The 21,286-nt window shown below is 37.4% G+C and overlaps 1 pseudogene; it reads left to right on the forward strand.

Annotated features, from left to right (window-relative positions):
* Positions 1-8,378: 8,378 nt before the first annotated feature.
* Positions 8,379-9,351, forward strand: LOC101972968 (serine/threonine-protein phosphatase 2A 55 kDa regulatory subunit B alpha isoform-like; annotated as a pseudogene).
* The last annotated feature ends 11,935 nt before the right edge of the window (positions 9,352-21,286 follow it).

The following is a 21,286-nucleotide window of genomic DNA, read 5'->3' on the forward strand; positions in this document are numbered from 1 at the left end:
ACACCCATAATCCCAGCAGCTGGGGAGGCTAAGGCAGGAGGATCACAAGTTCAAAGCCAGCCTTAGCAACTGAGCAAGTTCCTAAGAAACTTAGCAAGACCCTGTCTCAAAATAATAAATAAAAAGGGCTGGTGATGTAGCTCAGTGGGGTAAGCTCCCCTAGATTCAATTCCTAGTTCAAAAAAATTAGATATCCCATTTCATCTACAAAATAAGCATCAAAGCTAATATTACTCTTACATGTGACCTTTAGGCATAATGCAGTAAGACTTATTTGATTATTATCAAAAATAAATAAATAAATTTTAGTGCTGAGTAATATTCCATTGTGTATAATTGCCACATTTTTTTTTATCCATTCATCCATTGAAGGGCATCTAGGTTGGCTCCACAGTCTAGCTATTGTGAATTGTGCGGCTATAAACATTGATGTGGCTGTGTCCCTGTAGTATGCTGTTTTTAGGTCCTTTGGGTATAGTCCAAGAAGAGGAATAGCTGGGTCAAATGGTGGTTCCATTCTCAGCTTTCTAAGGAATCTCCATACTGCTTTCCAAATCGGCTACACTAGCAGTGGATGAGTGTACCTTTTTCCCCACATCCTCGCCAGCATGTGTTGTTGTTTGTCTTCATCATGGCTGCCATTCTTACTGGAGTGAGATGGTATCTAAGATCATGGCATTTGCAGGGAAATGGATGGCATTAGAGCAGACTATGCTAAGTGAAGTTAGCCAATCCCTAAAAAACAAATGCCGAATGTCTTCTCTGATATAAGGGGGGTGACTCAAAATGGGGTAGGGAGGAAGGGCATGGGAAGAAGATTACCTCTAGATAGGGAAGAGAGGTGGGAAGGAAAGGGAGGGAGAAGGGGAATTGCATGGATGGTGGAAGGAGACCCTCATTGTTATACAGATTACATGTGTGATGATGTGAGGAAAAAAAAAGAATAGTGTTACCTTAGATTAGGTAGAGAGAAGTGATGGGAGGGGAGGGGAGGGGACGGGAGGGGGGATAGGAAGGAGAGTAGAATGAGACAGACATTATTATTACTGTGTGTATATATGTGACTGCATGACCAATATGATTCTGCAACCTGTACACTCAGAAAAATGAGAAATTATTTCCCATCTGATTCAAATGTATGATATGTCAAGGTCATTGTACTGTCATGTGTAACTAATAAAAACAAATTTAAAAATCAATTACATTTAAAAATTATAAATAAATAAATAACAAAAAATATGCTTTATGTGTCCAAGGAACATTTCAGGCATATCCAACAAGTTACCTAGTATCACTAGGCTCCAAAGTTATGGTTCTCAAGCCTCATTGGCTCTTTCTCATACATATTAATATTTAAGAAGTTTGTTTAACCTATAATAAGTGTCTTTAAGATCATTAACCTGAGCTAGGTGTGATGGCACACACTTGTAATCCCAGAAACTCGGGAGGCTGAGGCAGAAGGATCATAAGAATAAGGCCAGCCTCAGCAATTTAGCAAGACTCCAAGCAAGTTAGCAAGACTCTATCTCAAAATAAAAATGTTTCTAAAAATTTAATAGAGTGGGGATGTAACTCAGTGGTAAAGGGCTCTGGGTTCAATCTCCAGTACCCCCGCCTCAAAAAAAAAAAAAAAAAAAGAAATCACTAACCTGAGAAGCCTAACATCAAAGTCTATAATGGCATATAAACCAAATATCATAGCCTCTGCCTTAAGCCCCACCTAGCAAAGGCTGAAGTTCTGGTTTCCCCCAATCTTATCACAGTTCCTGGGTGGCTCAAGAATTATCCTTATAATCATGTTTGCTACCAAGATTCTTGGTAGCAATAAAGAAGCAAAAATCTTGCTATGACAATCTTCTTCCCTACACGACCTTCTTTGCAAGCACCTCCTGTGTGTTTGTGGGGGGTCTACTCAGATTTATTATCCTTCACAAACTTTATAACTTTACAAAAGATCATTTGAGTTCCTAAATTTGGTCATATAACAAGTGTCCTGAATTGGTTCCTCCTGTTTTCTAAAGCTTCTTCTTTTTTTTTTTTTTAATGGCTTGCTTTACTGGTACTGAACCACCTTCCACCTCCAAGGAAGCTCTATCCTGCCCTGAGGCTGGTGCCCAACTTCTGCCAGATCACTCCCCTCTTCTAGTCACCATCACCGCTCCCATCCTGAGTCATCCTCCCCTGGTTAAACCTCTGACTGCAGCTGCAGAAGAGAATGGTCAGTTTTCTTCTTTCCTTACTACATCCACAAGAGGGAGCCTCCTGCCAACTTCTTCAGCCAGAGCTTCAGCCCTCAAGACACTTTTCTACTCACCTTGAGGCACAGACCCAACAAGGTAAACTTCAGGATCTTCTATCCAATTAAAAATTACAAGACATGCAAAAATTCAGGAAAATATGACTCCTGTTTTGTCATTATTAAAAGTAAAAATAAGAAAAACATCCCAGAAATGACATGGACAAAGACATTAAAACAGTTATAATTATTATAATTATATGATCAAGAATCAGAGGAGATTGCACAAGTTGGTAGAGACAAGGAAAATATTTTTTAATCCTTTAATTGAGCCAAGTGTGGTGACTTACACATGTAATCCCAGCTACTAAGGAGGCTGAGGTAGAAGTATCACAAAATCAAAACCAGCCTGGGCAACTTAACAAGGTCCTATCTCAAAAATAATCAAATATTCAAACTGAACTTTTGACCTGAAAAAAACACTGGATGAGATTAATATCAAATTAGATGTCAAAGATTATTGAACTTGAAGATCCAGCAATACAAGCCATCCAAATTTAAACACAGAAAGAAAAATACCGAAAAGAAATTCAGAGCATTAGTACACAGCGAGACAACTTTGATCAGTCTAATATATATGAAGAACTTTAAATGCTTCAAAATGTAACCAAAAAGATAAAAAGTAAAAGAAATCTTCTAAATTGTGAGAAAGTCCATCAGAAATTTTTAACAGTTTTATTGGAAGAAAAAAACAATTATTTTGCCATTTAAATCCCCTTCAGACAAATCTTTGTGACAATCCCTCAAGGTGTCATCAACCTACACAGATAGCTCTGATGCTAACATGTTATTGGGACTAGCTATCATATTATACATTTGTTAATATTTTAATAACATAACATAATCATTGACCAATAAAGAGTTCCTTCCAGAAATGTAATACTTATTCCACAACAGGAATCTTGTCTATGTCACTGAATCTGTATATTGAGACTAAAACCTACATGATTTTATAAATACATACAAAACAGAGGATTTTCCCCCATATTTAATAGCATTCTAATTTTAAAAAATAACGAAAACAAGAGTAGAAATTATTCAAACAAGATAAAAACTGTTTACCAAAACAGAACTCTATTTTCAACTATGGTGGAGACTCAATTTACCTTCTCTCCTTTCACAACTAAAAGCTGGACAAAATACATGAAACAAAAGTTTCCATACGTTGGGTAACAGAAAATGCTAAACAGTGATCCCTGAAAGGAAGAAAACATATGAGTGTGACCAGTGGCCCCACTCACTGCCTGAGAATTTGCAGGTCTAATACACAAAAAGAAAAATTAAAGTAGAGTCAAATAGTTTCACTGATTAAGGACACAAAGTTCAGAGTTCTAGCAGAACAAGGTGATGAAATTTGTGAGGCAAAGTATCAAAAGGAGGAAGTATAAAAAGTGAGGGCTCCAGAGACCTGCAGAGTGGTTCGCCAAGTCTTTGAGAACACCTGTGTGCAAGTTAGAATGCTGTTAAACAGGAACCATATGCTATGTAGAAACCGGGGAAAGGACAGACAGGGACAGGCCACTAAGGAGTTCACACAGGGCCAGAAATAGTGTTCTCACTAGTCAGACTGAGAAGACCTCCCAGGATATGAGGCATTGGTACAGTTCTCAAAGCATATAGCCTTAGTGGAACCAGATTAGCCCTTGATAAAAAGATGTCTTAGACCTGCCCCCACTGAAGCTTAAAAGCAAACCTCAAAAGAATAAAACTGATACAAGTAATTTAGTTCATTTTAAACAAATCTCAAAGTATCGGCCCTGTGTGGTGGTGCATGCCTGTAATCCAGGGACTTGGGAGACAGAGGCAAGTGAATCTCAAGTTCAAGTCCAGCCTCAGCAATTTAGCAAGATCCTCTCTCAAAATAAAAAGTAAAAAGTGCTGGGGATGTAGCTCAGTAGTAAAGTGCCTTAGGTTCCATCTTTAGTACAAAGGGAAAAGGGAGAGAGAGAGAGAGAGAGAGAGAGAGAGAGAGAGAGAGAGAGAGAGAGAAGCCCAAAGTATCTAAAAGTATTCAACATTCCAGCACCCAATAAAAAATAATGTACAATGTCCAGTGTCCAATCAAACATTACTAAGTATGAAAATAAGCAGGAATATATGTCACAGAACCAGGAAAAGAAATCATCCCCATAGAGATAAAGCCAGATAAAACACAGATGTAAAATGTATAGACAACAACATCAAAATGGTAGTTATAAATACACTTCATGTATTCAGGAAAATACAGGTGAAATAAGAAGAAAAATTAAATAAAAACATAGCCACTAAGCTTCTAGAAATAAAAAATACAATATCTGAAATGAAAGATACACTGGCAAGATTAACAACAGATTAAATGCTATAGAACAAAAGATGACTTCACTTGAAGACATAGCAACAGAAACTATCCAAAATGAAACACTGAGAGAAAAAAGAAAGAAAGAAAAGTGGAATAAAATTGAACAGAGCATCAGTAAGAAATGCGGAAATCCCACAAAGCTTAGCTTGTGTATAATTGCAGTATCCAGAAAAAAAAATAAGAAAGCAATATTTGAAAAACATAGTGTTCTTTCCAAATTTAATGAAAATTATTAATTTGCATATATTAGGGTTCTCCAGAGAAGCATAATGAATAACACACACAAACACACACACACACACACACACACACACACAAATAAATTACATTGTAGATGTCTTTATGACAAATTTGGGGAGATACTTAGAGGCTGATTTGTTATGAGGAATTGGCTTGTGCAATTACAGAGGCTGATAATTGCCATCTGCCACTCCCAGGCTAGAGACCAAGAGGGCCCGTGATAAAAAGCAGTCAGAGTTCAAAGGCCTAAGAACACGGGGAGCCTGTGGTATGAATCCTAGTCTGCGACAGGAGAAGATGAGATGTCCCAGCTCAAGCAGTGAAGCAGAAGAAGAGGGGGTAAATGTCTCCTTCGTCCATCTTCTGTTCAGGTGCCCAAAGATCATATCATGCCTACCCACATCAGGGAGGGCAATCTATTTTAGTGAGTCCACTGATTCCACACACAGAATATTGAATGTTTAATCTGGACACCCCATGACCCAGACTAGTTGACACATAAAATTAACCATCACAGGTCCCCTCATTGGCAGCTTGTCACCTATACACATCTCCTTATAACAAACATTTTGTCTCTAAATGAAAATAATAACAAGATCATAATTTCTCCTAACTTAATACAAATATCCTGTATACAACTGAAATGCACTAACCTTTTCCCCAGAAAAGGAGGTAAGGACTTTACCCTTCTCCTAGCTATCTCATGACTCAATGCTATGATATAAAGTCAGCAGTACTTAGATAGTGTGATATAAAATTAATACATCTTGAAAGGGAAGAAAACAAAGACAACATTCATAGTAAAATAAGGAAGAAATACTCATGACAATTACCATCCTCTTTTGTGTAACTGGCCATATGGTCATAGTCAGTTTTACAACTATCTGCTTCCACTATCTGTTCCGTATTTCCCTTTCCTTCAGCGAGCACCCAGCTGGTCATGGTTCTTTACCTGTGAAGTGACCTAAATCATTCCCAAAGTGACTGAGTCTTTAGTTGTCCTGCCTGGATGAATGTTGTAATTTTCCATTAACCTTAATCACAGGGCATAATAATACCAAGAGACATCCTATGGGATATTCTGTATCCTAGACATAGTTTTCCTTACCTCCATTGTGGAAGAAAGTCCAATTTCCTCTGGTAGTCAGATCAACCTATCCAGCCAACACAGTAAATCCCTTATCTGTCTGTTGATCCATATGCATGAGAAGTCTAAAGTGGCCTGAGAGGTAATTTTTTTTTAAGAGAGAGGCAGAGAGGGAGAGAGAGAGAGAGAGAGAATTTTAATATTTATTTTTTAGTTATCTGCAGACACAACATCTTTGTATGTGGTGCTGAGGATGGAACCCGGGCCGCACGCATGCCAGGCAAGCGTGCTACCGCTTGAGCCACATCCCCAGCCCCATGAGAGGTAATCTTAACATCCAGTTAATGGAATCATTATTGTGTCTCTGGAACCAAGACCTCTAGGTCAGCAGAGCATAAAGCCACAGAAATAGGAAGCCAACCTTTTGCTGGTAGGTCACTTGGGGTAATGATGAGTGGTGACACATTTCAAACCTTGATTCCTAGACTCAGGAATCCTGACTATAGGAGAAACAGCACAATATTTTTGGATACCTTTTCAGAGCCCAGATAGCCTTCTGGAGCACTTTACTCCAGGTATGCAAGATATTGCTATCCAGCTGGAATTGTAACGAAGTCTTCAAAAGGCCATTTCACCCTTCATCAAGTCAGTTGCTTAGGGCAGTGGGAAACATGGTAAGACCAGTGAATTCCATGAACAAGTGCCCATTGAAGCACTTCGTTTTCTATGAAGTGAGTTCCTTGATCAAAAACAATACTGTGTGGTACAGCACTACAGTGGATAAGATACATTGTAAGTCCACAGATAGTAGTTTTTGCAAAAGTATTGCATATAAGGAAAGTAAACATATTTAAAGTATCTTATCCAGTAAGAACAAAATGTTGCCCTTTCCATGATGGAAGTGATCCAGTGTAATCAACCTGCCTCCAGGTAGCTGGGTGATTACTCCCAGAGAATGGTGCCTTATCAGGGGCTTAGTGCTGATTTCCATTGCCGGCAGACTGGGCACTGAGCAGTGGTTGCAGAAGAAGTCCATGTCACTTAGCCCATGCATAACCTCTATCTCTGCCATCATGGCCATTCTGTTGATGAAACCATTTGGCAAAAACAAGGATAGCTGGAGGAAGAGGTTGACTGGCATTCACAGACATGTCAACCTATCCACTTAATTATTAAATTTCTCTGTATATGTTTTATCCATTCAGAGAGTCTATCCACATACTTCCCCAAATTTCCTTGCCACCATTTTTCCAATCATGTTCTTTCTAAGTCTCTGAACATCAGGCCAAAGCACTGGCTACCGCCTGAACTGGTGGATGATCACATGTGTGGACATTTCCCCTTCCAAGAAAAGTACACAACCAGGTACACTGCTTCAAGTACTGACCACTAGAAAAATAATGCTTCACAATGTCCCTTTAAGAAGGTTCCAGAGCCAGGTGCAGTGGACCACACTTGTAATCCCAGCAGCTCAGGAGGATCATGGGTTCAAAGCCAGCCTCAGCAACTTAGTGTGTATAAAACACAAAAAAAGCTGGGGATACGGCTCAGGGGTTAAGCTCCCTGAATTCAACTCCTGGTACAAAAGAAGAAGAGGAAGAGGAAGAAGAAGGTCCCAGAAAGGAGAAGTGGAGTCACCCACCTCTGCCATCACTGTTGTAGCCTCATCCGCTGCAGGAGAAGGAACACCAACAGGAAAGCCCCTGTGTGAAACCCACCATCTTGCTGGCTGGTTTGTCTACTCCTCCTTCCTTCTCCCCAGCCCCCGGCCCCTATCCCCACAGGTGCCATCCACACCATCCACCCTGTCTACCCACCATCTCTAGGTGAGAGGAGAGAGTTCAAGATGTGGAGACCCAGAGCAACTCAGCAGGGTCACCATTTGCAGCCCAAAGTGGTAACAGCTGGAGGAGGAAATGATATTCAATGATATTTTCTCAGGTGAAAGCAGTAAATGATAATGTAGCAGAAGCAGATATAATTTCTACAGTAAAGTTTAATCATTCTGGAAAATTACTAGTAACAGGAAGAAAAAGTGGTAGAGTTGTTATCTTTCACCAGAAGCAGGAGCACCTTCAACCCAAGGATCTCAGGTGCTTTACCAACACTGACGAATTAATCCTCACAACACCCCATGAGAACAAAATCCAGTTTTATAGCAGGGGAGAAAATAATGCTTACAGCACCTTCCAGAGCCATGAACCAGAATTTGACTACTTGAAAAATTTAGAAAAAGGGGGAAAAAAATAGGTGGTTACCCCCCAAAAAAATGCTGCTCAGTTTTTATTGTCTACCAATGATAAAATAAGAAAATTATGGAAAATCAGTGAAGGGGAGGGTATAACTTGAAAGAGGAAGATGGAAGGTACAGAAATCCTGCTACAGTTACTACACTACATGTGCCAGTCTTCAGGCCCATGGATCTAATGATCGAGGCCAGTCCACAAAGAATGTTTGCCAATGCACATATATAGCACATCAACTCAATTTCTATTCATAGTGATCATGAACCTTATTTATCTACATATGGTTTGTGGATTAATCTTTGGAACCTGGAAATGACAGACGGGAATTTTAATACTGCAGATACCAAGCCTGCCTATACAGAGGAGCTCACAGAAGTGATTGTAACAGCAAAATTCCATCCAAACGACTGTAATACTATTGTATACAACAGCAGCAAAGGAACTACTTAGTTATGAGATATGAGAGTATCTGCCTTGTGACAGACATTCTAAACTGTTTGAAGAACCTGAAGACCCTAGTAACAGGTCATTTTTTTTTTCTGAAATCACCTCTCCTATTTCTAATGTAAAATTCATCCATAGTAGTCACTATATGATGACTAGAGGCTATTTGTCAGTCAAAATTTAGAACTTAAATATGGAAAACAGGCCCATAGAAATATTCCAGGTACATGAATACCTCAGAAATAAACTTTGTTCACTATATGAAAATACATATTTGATAAATTTGAATATTGCTAGAATGGATGTGACAGCGTTGTCATGACTGGTTTGACAGGAACAAAAAACGAGATCTAACTCTAGAAGCATCATGAGAAACAATAAGCCTCACACAGTTCTGAAGCCACACAAAGTGCAAGCAGCAAGTGAAAGAAAGATGAAATAAGTGTTGACAGCCTAGACAACCCTTCAGGGGCTGGGGTTGTGGCTCAGCAGTAGAGTGCTTGCCTAGCATGCTTGAGGCACTGGGTTCGATCCTCAGCACCACATACATTTAAAATAAAGACATTGTGCCCACCTAAAACTAAAAAATAAATATTAAAAAAAAGAATGAAACCCTTCATATGACCTGGCACCCCAAGGAAAACATCACTGCTGTATCTACTACAAACATCTGTGTACATTTCAAGACAAAGTGAGTTAGGGTTGGCATTCCTAGCAGAAGAGCCCACTTCCTGCTTAGTTGAGATAACTGAATCTAGCATTTGTATCTGTGAAAGAGAGAGATCTATTGCAGCACCCTATTCCAGTATTCTACATTCATTCATTCAACATTCATTCATTCATTCATCCATTCAGCAAAACATTTCTATAGCTACATGGAGAAAGCTCTGTGGATTATCACTGTATTCTCCACATCTGCTAGCCAGTTACATAAGGGTAGGGCACTTTTAATTTAAATGACTTCTTGCACCATCTTGCCTAATGGACTAGATTGGACTATCAACATTGAGTTACTCCACTTTTTATGCCTTCCACTGCGATGACATCCAATGGAGTGAAAGCCTTCTGCCGTGCTATGGGATTTGTGTATCCTCATTACTGTATCATTTGTAGGATATCTCTCTTCACTCCCCCCCTCCCTTTTTAAATTAAATACAGCTAATTCTTACTGTGACTTGTAGCATTCCTCCTCTCTGGCCTACTGGACTCTCTCCCTTCATCTCTCTTGCCCTAGCTCCTTCCACCAGTCTTGGTGGTAGTGTATTTAAAAAGAAAGAACAAAACACAGACAAAATGAGTTGGTTTGAGGTCAGTGATAAAGAGGATATAGGTTACAAACAAATGTTTTAATAATGGTTGGCTGTATCACTCCTTGCCATGTCTGGCACTGAAAAATAAGGGCAGGGAGTGAAGGGGTATATGAATAAAAATTACAGAGAGAGAGGGAAAAAAAGAAGGAGAATGTCCCAGAAAGGGCTAAGCACTGCAGCTGTCTACTTCTGGGTGGTGCCTGCATATTGGGCAGAGCCTTCTGTAGGCCATGCATGGTCACAATTCTCAAAAGAAATTTGTCTCTTTTCTTCAGTGTAGAAGTCCAGGATCAAATGGTCAGAAGCTTGATTCCTACCCAGGCCTCTGAAGGATATCATGTCCATTCCTCTCCTCTAGCTTCTGGTGGGTTGACAGCAAGCGGAATCCCGTAGTTTCCGCCGCATCACATCATCTTCTGCCTTCATCTTCACATGGTCTTCTCCCTCTTTTGTGTGTCTCTGTCTAAATTGCTCTTGATAAGGACACTAGATGTATTGGAAGGGCATCCCATCCTATTCCAGTATGACCTTATCTTACTGTAATTACTTTTGCAAAAACCTTATTTCCAAGTTAGCTCACATTCTGGGGTATGGGGAATTAGAACTTCCACATTTGAATTTGGAGGCAAAAGGACCCAATTCAACCTCTAATATCCAGTAAAAATATATTTCAACAATGAAAGCAAATAAAAGATTTTTGCAAATATATGAAGAATGAATTTTCTGCCAACAGATCATCAGCAAAGAATAATTAAAGCATGCTCTTTCAATAGAAATAAAATGTTACCACATGGATATTTGGATTAAAAATGAATAAATGATGGTTCCATTCCAAGTTTTCCGAGAAATCTCCACATTGCTTTCTAAAGTGGTTGCACCAATTTTCAGTCCCACCAGCAATGTATGAATGTACCTTTTCCCCCACATCTTCACCAACATCTGTTATTGCTTGTATTCTTGATAACTTCCATTCTGACTGGGGTGAGTAGTTTTGATTTGCATTTCTCTAATTACTAAAGATGTTGAACATTTTTTCATATATTTGTTGGTCACTTGTATATCTTCTTCTAAGAAGTATCTATTTGAAAAGCAGTGTGGAGATTCCTCATAAAACTTGGAATGGAACCACAATTTGACCCAGCTATTCCACTCCTTGTTCTATATACCCAAAGGACTTAAAATCAGCATACTATAGAGACATAGCCACACCAATATTTATGGTAGCTGAATTCACAATAGCTAAACAGTGGAACCAACCTAGATGCTCAACAACATACCTGTGTTGGATAAAGAAACTGTGGTATATACAAACAATGGAATATTACTCAGCACTAAAGAGAATAAAATTGTGGCATTTGCAGGTAAATGGATGAAGTTGGAGACTATTATGCTAAGTGAAGTAAGCCAGTCCCCAAAAACTAAAGGCCGAATGTTTTTTTCTGATTAATGGATGCTGATCTGTGATGGAGCAGGGTGGCATGGGAAGAATGAAGAAAATTTGGATTGGGCAAAGGGGAGGATGAGGAGGAGTTATGAGGATAGGAAAGATGGTGGAATGAGATGGACATCATTACCCTAGGTACATATGATTGCATGAATGGCGCATCTCTACACCATGTACAACCAGAGAATTGAAATACTGCACTCCATTTGTGTATGGTGAATTGAAATGCATTCTGCTGTCAAGTACAACTAAGTAGAACAAATAAAAATTAAAAAAAAAGAAGAAGAAAGAAAAATCTAGCCACTAAAATGATAAATATTTCTACTAAATATATATTATATACAAAAAAGAAAAGAAAGATGACAAAAAATAATAAGTAGGTGAGCAAATACAAAAGACTCTTCTCATTTAAAAAATATGTTTAAGGTATAATTGCACCTCCAGTATCTGGTCAAACCGGTAAGATATCTGAAAGTTGCTAGTGTGTCCTATCAAGTGAAATGTTGAACAAACTGAAAAATCAATAACTTTCCTTAAGTCCACAAGAGATATGAGGCCCAAAGCAATCCATTGCCCCCAAATTGGAAAGACTTACAGGCAAATACAGAGAATCACAACTTACCAGGGCTGTAACTCACTAGCATAAACCTCCATGGAACCAAACCATAACAGAAAATTGTTGGAGGCTCATTGTATAAAAGTCTGAAAAAGAAAATGTCCAGGGCACTCGGTCATCAGGAGGCCCCCACGCATTTGTGAGTTTTACCTCCTAGAGCTCAACCAGTTCTCACAGTAAACATCAGAGAAAAATCTTCTCATGGTTCTAGCAGGGGGAAGAGATAAGGAAGCATTTTTAAATGTGCCAGAGCACAGTTTCTTAACAAGGCCTGCCCATATGAGTAATTGTCTAACCAGAGCCCAATATGCTGGGCTTATCAGAGCCTAACCTGACCATTGGGGAAGAAAATTACCCAAATCCAGCTCACCCCATTTAGCTTTCCATGTAGGAGAAGGGAAATACCCAACTACAGTCCATATAGCCATACTGTTCCAAAAAAGTCTGAAAGATGGAGAAACACATCGGAGACTCACAGTTCAGGGACACATGCTCACTAAAAGACTGAGACTTAATCATAGGTCTACAGAATACTGCCCTGCTCCTCCAACACCTTACCATCATGGTACTGAAGGCTTATTCACTGCAATTCCTTTTACCAAATACATTGTGCTCAGCTATTAAGAAAAAATGAGAAGGCGTGCTAAAATTTTTTTTAAGAGACAGCAAATATTAGAAACAGAATCAGATATGGTGGAATTATCAGACCAAGAATTTAAAACAAATATAACACAATATAAGGATTATGCAAGCATGCCTAACATCTTGGGTTCAATCCCCAGAATATTGTTTTGTCTTTTGGTACTGGGGATTTAATCAAGGGTACTTTAACACTATGCTCTATCTCCGGTCCTTTTTATGTTTTATTTATCAATAGGATCTTGCTAATTTTCCCAGTTTAGTTTGAACTTGTGATTCTCCTGCTTGAGGCTCCCAAATCACTGAAGTTACAGGCCTGAGTTGCCTCACTCAACTGATCCCCAGAACTACAAAAAGAAAAAAGAAAAAAGCTAACAGCTGTAATGAATGAAGTAGGCAGCATGCAAGAACAGATGGCCAATGTAAGCAGAGAGATGGAAATCCTAAGAAAGAACCAAACAGAAATGCTAAAGATCAAAAACACTATAACAGAAATGAAGAATGACTTTGATGGACTTATTGGTAGATGAGATATGGCTTAGGAAAGAAACTATGAGTTTCAGGATATCACAATGCAAACTTCTAAAACATAGAAAGAAAAAAAGATGGGGAAAATGTCCAAGACCTATAGGACAACTATAAAAGGTCTAACATACTTACAATGGAAATAACAGAAAAAGAAGAAAAAGTAAAAAGAACAGAAAAATATTTGAGATAATAATGACTGAGGATTTTCCCAAATTAATGTCAGCTACCAAACCATATGTAATGGCTAATCTGAATTGTCAACTTGATAGGATTAAGAGATGCGGATGTTTAATAGGCTTATGGTTGTGTCCATAAAGGTGTGTCTAGGAATGACTGGCATGGGGGAATAGCCAGCTGAAATGGAGACCCTCCCTAAGCATGGGCAGCAATGTCCAGTAGGATGATGGCTTGGATGGAATAAAAGTTGCAAGAATAAGGAAGCAGCTGCAATGCAAGCTCCATTATTCTTGAACAGATTCTTTTTAAAAAATATTTTATTTTTTAGTTGTACACATACCTTGGTTTTATGTATTTATTTTTTACGTGGTGCTGAGGATCGAACCCAGGGCCTCGAAGGCGCTAGGTGAGTGCTCTACCGCTGAGCCACAACCCCAGCCCCTTGAACAGGTTCTTTACTTTTAATTTTTTAAAAATATTTTTTAATCATTGATGGACCTTTATTTATTTGTATGTGGTGCTGAGAATCAAACCCAGTGCCTCACACATGCTATGCAAGTGCTCTTCCACTGAGCTACAACTCTAGCCCTTAAACTCAAGCCTTCCATCTTGGACTAGGGTAGTACTGTTGATCCTTCTTGTTCTGAGGCTTCAACCTCTTGAACTGGTTCTTCCAGCTATCCATCTTGCAGACAGCCATTGTGGACTAGCCAGCTTCTAGTCATGTAAGCCAACCGAATATGTCTCCCTTTTATAATTACACTTCCTGTTGATTCTGTTCCTCTAGACAATACTAATACACCATAGTTCCAGGAATTCAAGCAGGATAAATGCCAAAATTTTTAGCTACACATCATTTTTTTAAAGATATTTATTTTTTAATTGTAGGTGGACAAAATCTTTATTTCATTTTAATGTGGTGGTGAGGTTTGAACCCAGTGTTTCACGTGTGCTAGGTGAGCACTCTACTACTGAGACACAACCCCAGCCCTAGGCATATCATTTTTAAACTACAGAAAATCAAAGATAAGAACAAAACCCTTTTTGTATATTAATCTCTTATAGATAATGGTTTGCAAATACTGTCTCTTATTCCATAGATTTCACTTTTCACTTTGTTGTTTGCTTTTGCTGTGCAGAAATTTGTTAGTTTGACAATCACTTGAATCCAGGTGCTGGAGGTCAGCCGACAAGACACTGTACCTTAAAAAAGAAAGGAAAAATAAAAAAGATAGGCAAAGTCAGGGTCAGAGACTGCTTGGGAGAAAATGGAAAGCAGGAAAAAGAAAAAATAATAAAAGAACAAATGGAATAAATAGAAAACAAACTCCATCACGGAGAAATTATAGCCTTTTCAACAAATGGTGCTGGAACAACTGGACATTTGCACTCAAAAAAAAAAAAAAAAAGATTCTAGACACACCTTATATCCTTCACAAAAACTATCTCAAAGTGTATTATAGACATAAATGTAAAATACAAAACAATAAAAATTCCCAGGAAATAACATAGGACAAAATCTAGGTAACCTTGGGATTGGCAATAATTTTTTAGTTGTGACACCAAAGACATGACCCCTAGAAAAATTGATCAGATGAATGTCACTAAATTTAAAATTTTCTGCTCTGCAAAGGACACCATCAAGAGAATAAAAAGATAAGCCACAGACCTGGAGAAAATATTTGCAAGGAAACTTACATGTACATTACTAATTGAAAGAAGCCAGACTGGAAAGACTGCATACTATATGATTCCAACTATATGACATTCTGACAAAGGCAAATCTGTGGAGTTGGGAAAAAGATTAGTCATTACCAAGGATGTGCACGTTGGAGGGATGACTGGGCAGAGCTTTTAGGATTTTTAGGGCAGTGAAATTACTCTGTGTGATATTATAATGGAAGGTATATGTCATTATACATTTGCTCATACCAATAGAATGTACAACTCCAGGAGTAAGCCCTAATGTGAACTCTTGGATTTGGGGGTGAGAATACTGTGTCAGTGTAGGTTCATCAATTATAACAAATGTACCACTCTGATCAAGGATTTTGATAATGAGGGAACTGAATATATGGGGACAGGAATAAATACAAAATCTCTATACCTTCTGCTCAATTTTACTGTGAATCTAAAAATGAAAAAAAAATGTAATTGACTGATTAAAGCAAAAATAATAATTAATTTTAGTGCTTATGATATATAGAAGTTAATGCTTGAATAGTAGCTCAAAAGCCAGAAGGAAGAAAAAAAGAAGTGTATTATTGCAATTATTTTTATTGCAAATAAATTGATGTAATATTATTTGAAGGCACAGTGTGATAAATGAAGAGGTATATTGTAAACCATACAGCACCTACTAAAATAAAAATATAGCAAAGGGTATATTCAAAAACCAATGGGGTTGTGGCTTAGTGGCAGAGTGCTTGCACTGCACATGTGAGACACTGGGTTTGATCCTCAGCACCACATGAAAATAAATAAACAAAATAAAGATATTGTATTCGTGTATAACGAAAAAAAAATTTTTAAAAAACCAATAGCAGTCAGTGTGCTTGTTAGAAAATCTTAAAAGAAATGAATGAATTTCACTATCACTCTTTTGTTTCCATGTCACTAGAAGAGAACATCCCAACCTGGAAAGTTCTCCAACAATAATTATTTCCACTGGGGCTGAAGAGATAAAAACAGGTAGGCTTGTTGGCCTGGCAGCCTGTAGTCCCAACTACTCAAGAGGTTGAGAATCACTTGAGCCCTGGTATTGGGGGCCAGACTGCAAGACCCTGTATCTTAGAAACAAATGCTAACATGATAGATTTGAATAAACATAATGATAATCTTTTTTATTTTTTATTTTTGTTTTTTAATTTGTTCTAATTAGTTTTACATAACAGAAGAATACATTTTGAAACATTGTATACAGATGGAACACAACATCTCATTCCTCTGGCTGTACATGATGCAGAGTCACACCAGTAGTGTAATCATACATGTATACAGGGTAATCATGTCTGTCTCATTCTACCATCTTTCCCAACCCACAGCCCCTCCCCTCCCTTCAATCCCCTCTGCATAATACAAAGTTCCTTCATTTTTCCTTACCCCCCACCCATTATGGATCAGGATCCACTTATCAGAGAAGACATTCAGCCTTTGGTTTTTTAGGATTGGCTTATTTCACTTGGCATGATATTTACTAGTTAAATCCATTTACCTGCAAATGCCATAATTTCATTCTTCTTTAGGGATGAGTAATATTCCATTGTGAATATGTACCACGTTTTCTTTATCCATTCATCTGTTGAAGGACACCTAGGTCGGTTCCATAGTTTAGCTATTGTGAATTGAGCTATTATAAACATTGATGTGGCTGTGTCACTATAGTATTCTGATTTTACATCCGTTGGGTATAAACTGAGGATTGGGATAGCTGGGTCAAATGGTGGTTCCATTCCAAGTTTTCTGAGGAATCTCCATACTGATTTCCATAGTGGTTGCACCAATTTGCAGTCTTACCAGCAATGAATGAGTGTACCTTTTCCCCCATGAATATTTTTTCATATGTTTGTTGATTCATTGTATTTCTTCTTCTGTGAAGTGTCTGTTCAGTTTCTTATCCTATTTATTGATTGGCTTTATTTGTTTATTTGGTGTTAAGGTTTGGGGGTTCTTTTTTCCCATTCTGTAGGCTCTCTCTTTATGTTGTTGATTGTTTCCTTTGCTGAGAAGAAACTCTTTAGTTTGACTCCACTCCATTTATTGATTCTTAATTTTACTTCTTGCACTTCAGGAGTCTTGTTAAGGAAATCAGGTCCTAAGCTGACATGGTGCAGATTTGGGCCTACTTTTTTTTTCTATCAGGCTCAGAGTCTCTGTTCTTGTGCCTAAGTCTTTGATACACTTTAAGTTGATTTTTGTGCAGGGTGAGAGATAGAGGTTTAATTTCATTTTGCTACATATGAATTTCCAGTTTTCCCAGCACTATTTTTTAATAGGCTGTCTTCTCCAATGTATGTTTTCAGCACATTTGCCTAGTATGAGATAACCATATTTATGTGGGTTTGTCTCTGTGTCTTCTATTTTTGTACCATTGGTCTACATGTCTATTTTGATGCCAATACTATGCCATTTTTGTTACTATAGCTCTGTAGTATAGTTTAAGTTCTGGTATTGTGATGCCTCCTGCTTCATTCTTCTTGCTAAGGATTGTTTTGGCTATTCTGGGTCTCTTATTTTTCCAAATGAATTTCACAATGGCTTTTTCTAATTCTGTGAAGAATGTCATTGGGATTTTGATAGGATTTGCATTAAATCTGTATAACAGTTTTTGGCCATTTTGATTATATTGAATCTGCCTATCCAAGAGCAAGGGATAGGTCTTCTAAAGTCTTATTTAATTTTTTTCTTAGGTGTTCTATAGTTTTCATTGTAAAGGTCTTTTGCCTCTTTTGTTAGGCTGATTCCCAAGTATTTTATTTTTTTGTTTTTTGAGGCTACATTAAATGGAGTAGTTTTCCTAATTTCTCTTGCAGTGGCATCATCACTTATGATATAGAAATGCATTTGGTTTATGGGTGTTGATTTTATATCCTGTTACTTTACTGAATTCATTTATTAGTTCTAGAAGTTTTCTGGTGGAATTTTTTGGATCTTCTAAATATAGAACCACATCATTGGCAAATAGTGATAGTTTGAGTTCTTCTTTTCCTATTAATTTATTTCATCTGTCTGATTCCTCTGGCTAGAGTTTCAAGGACTACGTTGAATAGAAGTGGTGACAGAGGGCATCTCTGTCTTGTTCCAGTTTTTAGAGGGAATACTTTCAATATTTTTCCATTTAGAATAATGTTGGTACAAATTTGCTCCCAAGATGTTGACTCTCTATTCACTTCACTGACTGTTTCTTTTGTTGAGAAGAAGCTTTTTAGTTTTAGTCCATCCCATTTATTGATTCTTTATTTTAATTCTTGCACTATAAGAGTCTTATTAAGAAAATCAGGGCCTGATCTGACATGATGAAGATTAGGGCCTACTTTTTCTTCTATTAGACGCAGGGTCTCTGGTTTAATCCCTAGGTCCTTGACTCACTTTGAGTTGAGTTTTGTGCATGGTGAGAGAGAGGGGTTTAATTTCATTTTGTTGCATATGGCTTTCCAGTTTTCACATCACCATTTGTTGAAGAGGCTCTTTTCTCCAATATACATTTTTGTACATTATTGTACAATGTAAGATAATTGTAATTATGTGGGTTAGTCTCTGTGTCCTCTGTTCTATACCATTGGTCTACCAGTCTATTTTGGTGCCAATACCATGCTGTTTTGTTACCATTGCTCTGTAGCATAGTTTAAGTTCTGGTATAGTGATGCCACTTGCTTCACTCATCTTGCTAAGGATTGCTTTAGCTATTCTGGGTCTCTTATTTTTCCAGGTGAATTTCATAACTGCTTTTTCTATTTCCATGAGGAATGCCATTGTAATTTTGATTGGAATTGCATTGAATCTGTATAGTGCTTTTGGTAGTATGGTCATTTTGACAATATTAATTCTGCCTATCTAAGAACAAGGTAGGTCTTTCCATCTTTTAAGATATTTTCCATTTTCTTTAACTTCTTTCTTTAGCATTCTGTAGTTTTCATTGTAGAGGTCTTTCACCTCTTTTGTTAGGTTGATTCCCAAGCTGGTTTTTGGTTTTGGTTTTTTGTTGTTTTGTTTTGTCTTTGTAAGTGGGGTAGTCTTCCTCATTTCCCTTTCAGAGGATTTGTCACTGATATACAGGAATGCCTTTGATTTATAGGTGTTGATTTTGTATCCTGCTACTTTGCTGAATTCATTTACTAGTTCTAAGAGTTTTCTGGTGGAATTTTTGGGAGGGTCTTCTAGGTATAGAACTATATCATCAGCAAATAGTGCTAATTTGAGCTCTTCTCTTCCCATTCGTATCCTTTTAAGTTCTTTCATCTGTCTAATTGCTCTGGCCAGTGTTTCAAGAACTATGTTAAATAGAAGTTGTGAAAGAGGGCATCCCTGTCTTGTTCCAGTTTTTAGAGGGAATGTATTCATTTTTTCTCCATTTAGAATGATGTTGGCATGGGGCTTAGCATTGAATGCTTTTACAATATTGAGGTATGTTCCTGCTATCACTAGTTTTTCTAGTGTTTTTAGTACTGTATTTTCTCAAATGCTTTTTCTGCATCTATTGAGATAATCACGATTCTTGTCTTTAAGTCTATTGATTTGAAGTATTATGTTTATTGATTTCCATATGTTAAACCAACCTCACATCCCTGAGATGAACCCCACTTGATCATGGTGCACTATCTTTTTAATATGTTTTTGTATGCGATTTGCCAGAATTTTTGAGAATTTTTGCATCTATGTTCATCAGGGATATTGGTGTGAAGTTTTTTTCCTTGATGTGTCTTTGTCTGATTTTGGTATCAGGGTGATACTAGCTTTATAGAATGAGTTTGTAAGAGTTCCCTCCTTTTCTATTTCATGATGAGGAGTATCGTGTTAACTATTCTTTGAAGGTCTTGTAGAACTCAAATGAGAATCTGTCTGGTACTGGGCTTTTCTGGTTCGGTAGGCTTTTGATTGTGTTCTATTTCATTGCTTGAAATTGATCTGTTCAAATTGTGTATGTCCTCTTGATTCAGTTTGGGTAGATCATATGTCTCTAGAAATTTGTTGATGTCTTCAAGATTTTCTATTGGAATATAAATTTTCAAATTATCTTCTGTGTTTTAGTAGTGTCCCTTGTGATATTTCCTTTTTCATCACGAATTTTAGTAATTTGAGTTTTCTCTGTCTCTTCATTAGTGTAGCTAATGGTTTATCAATTTTATTTATTTTTTCCAAAGAACCAACTTTTCATTTTGTCAATTTTTTTCAATTATTTATTTTGCTTCAATTTCATTGATTTCAGCTCCTATTTTAATCATTTCCTTTCTTCTACCACTCTGGGTGTTGATTTGTCCTACTTTTTCTAGGGCTTTGAGATGTAATGTTAGGTCATTTATTTGCTGACTTTTTCTTTTAATGAATGAGCTCAATGCAATAAACTTTCCTCCTAGCACTCTGCCTTCATAGTGTCCCAGAGATTTTGATATGTTGTATCGGTGTTCTCATTTACCTCTAAGTATTTTTCTAGTACCTTTTTATTTCCTCCCTGATTTCTTCTGCTATCCATTTGTCATTCAATAATATGCTATTTAATCTCCAGGTGTTGAAGTAGGTTCTATTTTTTATTTTGTCATTGATTTCTAGTTTCATTTCGTTACTACTTTACGATCTCATAGAATGCAGGGTAGTATTTCTATTTTTTTGTGTTTGCTGAGAGTTTCTTTGTGGCATAACATATGGTCTTTTTTGGAGAAGGACCCATGTGCTGCCAAGAAGAACATGTATTCACTCAGTGATGAATGAAACACTCTATATACATCCATTAAGTCTAAATTATTGATTGTACTATTTAATTCTATAGATTCTTTGTTTAGGTTTTTTTTTTTGAAGATCTATCAAGTGGTGAGAGAGATGTGTTAAAGTCATCCAATATTATTGTGTTATGGGTCTATTTGATTCTTAAAATTGAGAAAGGTTTGTTTGATGTACACAGATGCTCCATTGTTCGGGACATATATAGTTATGATTTTATGTCTTGTTGATGTATGATTCCCTTTTCCTAGAAGGTGAGTCTCTTGAAGACAGCATATTTTGGGGTCTTTTTTAAAAATCCAACCTGCCAGTCTATGTCTTTTGATTGATGAGTTTAGGTCGTTAGTATTTAGGATTATTATTGAGATATGATTTGTGATCCCAGTCATTTTGGTTTACTTTTGGTTTTTAACTTGACTTAGTTTCTCCTCTGATTGACCTTTCCTTTAGTGTAGTTCCTCCCTTTGCTGGTTTTTATTGGTTTTTT

This window comes from Ictidomys tridecemlineatus, chromosome 4, assembly GCF_052094955.1.
Source record: "Ictidomys tridecemlineatus isolate mIctTri1 chromosome 4, mIctTri1.hap1, whole genome shotgun sequence".
In the NCBI taxonomy this organism is placed as follows: Eukaryota; Metazoa; Chordata; class Mammalia; order Rodentia; family Sciuridae; genus Ictidomys; species Ictidomys tridecemlineatus.